The following is a 5,123-nucleotide window of genomic DNA, read 5'->3' on the forward strand; positions in this document are numbered from 1 at the left end:
ATCAACCCCAAATAAAGGGGTTGCAGTATAATCTATTACTCTAGTTTCTCAGTCTGTTTCCTAGTGCCGGTTTGAAGTTCCTGCATTTTTAACTGAAAAACCGAGTTAGAGCTAGTACCTACCAATATATATGTATGGATTGGAGTTTGCAACTGAAAAGAAACTTTGTGTTCCCAACAAGCTAGGTGAAGGACGGCTTTCACACACACTTATCTCTCAGAACTGAGCATGTGGAGAGACGATCGTTCATCTAGCACAAATGAATCGGGATGCAAGAGAAACTTTTACTCTGGTTTCTCAGTCTGTTTCCTAGTGCCGGTTTGAAGTTCCTGCAGTTTTCACTGTAAAACCGAGTTGGAGCTAGTACCTCCCCATATATATGTTTGGAGTTGAGTTTGCAACTGAAAAGAAACTTTGTGTTCCCAACAAGCTAGATGAAGGACGGCTTTCACACACACTTATCTCTCAGAACTGAGCATGTGGAGAGACCTTCGTCCATCTAGCAAAAAGGGAACGGTTTGCAGGAGAAACTTTTACTCTGGTTTCTCAGTCTGTTTCCCAGTACCGGTTTGAAATTCCTGCAGTTTTCACTGTAAAACCGAGTTGGAGCTAGTACCTCCCCATATAGATGTATGGAGTGGAGTTTGCAACTGAAAAGAAACTTTGTGTTCCCAACAAGCTAGGTGAAGTACGGCTTTCACACACACTTATCTCTCAGAACTGAGCATGTGGAGAGAAGTTCGTTCATCTAGCACAAAGGGAACGGGTTGCAGGAGAAACTTTTACTCTGGTTTCTCAGTCTGTTTCCTAGTGCCGGTTTGAAGTTCCTGCAGTTTTCACTGTAAACCCGATTTGGAGCTAGTACTTCCCCATATATATGTATGGAGTGGAGTTTGCAACTGAAAAGAAACTTTGTGTTCCCAACAAGATAAGTGAAGGACGGCTTTCACACCCACACATCTCTCTCAGAACTGAGCATGTGGAGAGACGTTCGTTCATCTAGCACAAAGTGAACGGTTTGCAGGAGCAACCTTTACTCTGGTTTCTCAGTCTGTTTCCTAGTGCTGGTTTGATGTTCCAGCATTTTTCACTGTAAAACCGATTTGGAGCTAGTACCTCCGCATATATATGTATGGAGTGGAGTTGCAACTGGAAAGGAACTTGTGTTCCCAACAAGCTAGATGAAGGACGGCTTTCACACACACTTATTTCTCAGAACTGAGCATGTGGAAAGACGTTCGTTCATCTAGCACAAAGGGAACGGGTTGCAGGAGAATCTTTTACTCTGGTTTCTCAGTCTGTTTCCTAGTGCCGGTTTGAAGTTCCTGAAGTTTTCACTGTAAAACCGAGTTGGAGCTATTACCTCCCCATATATATGTTTGGAGTGGAATTTGCACCTGAAAAGAATTTTTGTGTTCCCAACAAGCTAGGTGAAGGACGGCTATCACACACATTTATCTCTCAGAACTGAGCATGTGGAGAGAAGTTCGTTCATCTAGCCCAAAGGAAGGGGATTCAGGATAATCTATTACTCTGTAATCTCAGTCTGTTTCCTAGTGCCGGTTTGAAGTTAATGCAGTTTTCACTGTAAAATCGAGTTGGAGCTAGTACCTCCCCATATATATGTATGGAGTGGAGTTTGCAACTGAAAAGAAACTTTGTGTTCCCAACAAGCTAGGTGAAGGAGGGCTTTCACACACACTTATCTCTCAGAACTGAGCATGTGGAGAGTCTTTCGTTCATCTAGCACAAATGGATCGGGATGCAGGAGAAAATTTTACTCTGGATTCTCAGTCTGTTTCCTACTGCCGGTTTGAAGTTCCTGCAGGTTTCACTGAAAACACGAGTTGGAGTTTGTTCCTCCCCATATATATGTATGGAGTGGAGTTTGCAACTGAAAAGAAACTTTGTGTTCCCAACAAGATAAGTGAAGTACGGCTTTCACACACACACATCTCTCTCAGAACTGAGCATGTGGAGAGACGTTCGTTCATCTAGCACAAAGGGAAGGGGTTGCAGGAGAAACTTTTACTCTGGTTTATCAGTCTGTTTCCTAGTGCCGGTTTGAAGTTCCTACAGTTTTCACTGTAAAACCGAGTTGGAGCTAGTACCTCCCCGTATATATGTATTGGGTGGAGATTGCAACTGAAAAGAAACTTTGTGTTCCCAACAAGTTATGTGAAGGACGGCTTTAACACACATTTATCTCTCAGAACTGAGCATGTGGAGAGACGTTCGTTCATCTAGCACAAAGGGAATGGGTTGCAGGAAAAATTTTACTCTGTTTCTCAGACTGTTTCCTAGTGTCGGTTTGAAGTTCCTGCATTTTTCACTGTAAAACCGTGTTGGAGCTAGTACCTCCCCATATATATGTATGGAGTGGAGTTTGCTACTGAAAAGAAACTTTGTGTTCCCAACAAGCTAGGTGAAGGACGGCTTTCACACACACTTATCTCTCAGAACTGAGCATGTGGAGAGACGTTCGTTCATCTATCACAAAGGGAAGAGGTTGCAGTATAATCTATTACTCTGGTTTCTCAGTCTTTTTCCTAGTGCCGGTTTGAAGTTCCTGCAGTTTTCACTGGAAATGCGAGTTGGAGCTTGTACCTCCCCATATATATGTATGGAGGGGAGTTTGCAACTGAAAAGAAACTTTGTGTTCCCAACAAGCTAGTTGAAGGACGGCTTTCACACACACTTATCTCTCAGAACTGAGCATGTGGAGAGACGTTCGTTCATCTAGAACAAAGGGAACGGGTTTCACGAGAAACTTTTACTCTGGTTTCTCAGTCTGTTTCTTAGTGCCGGTTTGAAGTTCCTGCAGTTTTCACTGTAAAAACATGTTGGAGCTAGTACCTCCCCATATATATGTAGGGAGTGGAGATTGCAACTGAAAAGGAACTTTGTGTTCCGAACAAGCTAGGTGAAGGACGGCTTTCACACACAATTATCTCTCAGAACTGATCATATGGAGAGACGTTCGTTCATCTAGCACAAAGGGAACGGGTTGCAGGAGAAACTTTTACTCTTGTTTCTCAATCTGTTTCCGAGTGCCATATTGAAGTTCCTGAAGTTTTCACTGTAAAAGCGTGTTTGAGCTAGTAGCTCCCCATATATATTTATGGAGTGTGGTTTGAAACTGAAAGGAATCTTTCTGTTCCCAACAAGCTAGTTGAAGGACGGCTTTCACACTCACTTATCTCTCAGAACTGAGCATGTGGAGAGACGTTCGTTCATCTAGCACAAAGGGAAAGAGTTTCATTAGAACTTTTACTCTGGTTTCTCAGTCTGTTTCCTAGTGCCGGTATGAATTTCCTGCAGTTTTCAATGTAAAACCGATTTGGAACTAGTACCTCCCCATATATATGTATGGAGTGGAGTTTGCAACTGAAAAGGAACTTTGTGTTCCCAACAAGCTAGGTGAAGGACGGCTTTCACTCACACTTATCTCTCAGAACTGAGCATGTGGAGAGACGTTCGTTCATCTAGCACAAAGGGAACGGGTTGCAGGAGAAACTTTTACTCTGGTTTATCAGTCTGTTTCCTAGTGCCGGTTTGAAGTTCGTGCAGTTTTCACTGTAAAACCGAGTTGGAGCTGGTACCTCCCCATATATATGTATGGAGTGGTGTTTGCAACTGAAAAGAAACTTTGTGTTCCCAACAAGCTAGTTGAAGGACGGCTTTCACACACACATATCACTCAGAACTGAGCATGTGGAGAGACGTTCGTTCATCTAACACAAAGGGAACGGGTTGCAGGAGAAACTTTTTCTCTGGTTTCTCAGTCTGTTTCCTAGTACCAGTTTGAAATTCCTGCAGTTTTCACTTTAAAACCGAATTGGAGCTTGTACCTCCCAATATAGATGTATGGAGTGGAGTTTGCAACTGAAAAGAAACTTTGTGTTCCCAACAAGCTAGGTGAAGGAGGGCTTTCACACACACTTATCTCTCAGAACTTAGCATGTGGAGAGACTTTCGTTCATCTAGCACAAATGGAACGGGTTGCAAGAGAAACTTTTTCTCTGGTTTCTCATTCTGATTCCTAGTGCCGGTTTGAATTTCCTGCAGTTTTCACTGTAAAAGCGAGTTGGAGCTAGTACCTCCCCATATATATTTATGGAGTGGAGTTTGCAACTGAAAAGTAACTTTGTGTTCCCAACAAGCTAGGTGAAGGACGGCTTTCACACACACTTATCTCTCAGAACTGAGCATGTGGAGAGACGTTCGTTCATCTATCACAAAGGGAAGGGCTTGCAGGTTAATCTATTACTCTGGTTTCTCAGTCTTTTACCTCGTGCCGGTTTGAATTTCCTGCAGTTTTCACTAGAAAAGCGATTTGGAGCTTGTACCTCCCCATATATATATATGGATGTGAGTTTGCAACTGAAAAGAAACTTTGTGTTCCCAACAAGCTAGGTGAAGGACGGCTTTCACACACACATATATCTCAGAACTGAGCATGTGGAGAGACGTTCGTTCATCTAGCACAAAGGGAACGGGTTGCAGGAGAAACTTTTACTCTGGATTCTCAGTCTGTTTCTTAGTGCCGGTTTGAAGTTCCTGCAGTTTTCACTGTAAAACAATGTTGGAGCTAGTACCTCCCCATATATATGTATGGAGTGGAGATTGCAACTGAAAAGTAACTTTGTGTTCCGAACAAGATAGGTGAAGGACGGCTTTCACACACACTTATCTCTCAGAACTGAGCATGTGGAGAGACGTTCGTTCATCTAGCACAAAGGGAACGGGTTGCAGGAGAAACTTTTACTCTTGTTTCTCAATCTGTTTCCTAGTGCCATAATGAAGTTCCTGAAGATTTCACTGTAAAAGCGAGTTTGAGATAGTACCTCCCCATATATATATATGGAGTGGGGTTTGAAACTGAAAAGAATCTTTGTTTTCCCAACAAGCTAGTTGAAGGACAGCTTTCACACTCACTTATCTCTCAGAACTGAGCAGGTGGAGAGACTTTCGTTCATCTAGCACAAAGTGAACGGTTTGCAGGAGCAAACTTTACTCTGGTTTCTCAGTCTGTTTCCTAGTGCCGGGTTGAAGTTCCTGCAGTTTTCACTGTAAAACAGAGTTGGAGCTAGTACCTCCCCATATATATGTATGGAGTGGAG

This window comes from Camelus dromedarius, unplaced genomic scaffold (assembly GCF_036321535.1).
Source record: "Camelus dromedarius isolate mCamDro1 unplaced genomic scaffold, mCamDro1.pat HAP1_SCAFFOLD_178, whole genome shotgun sequence".
NCBI lineage: Eukaryota > Metazoa > Chordata > Mammalia > Artiodactyla > Camelidae > Camelus > Camelus dromedarius.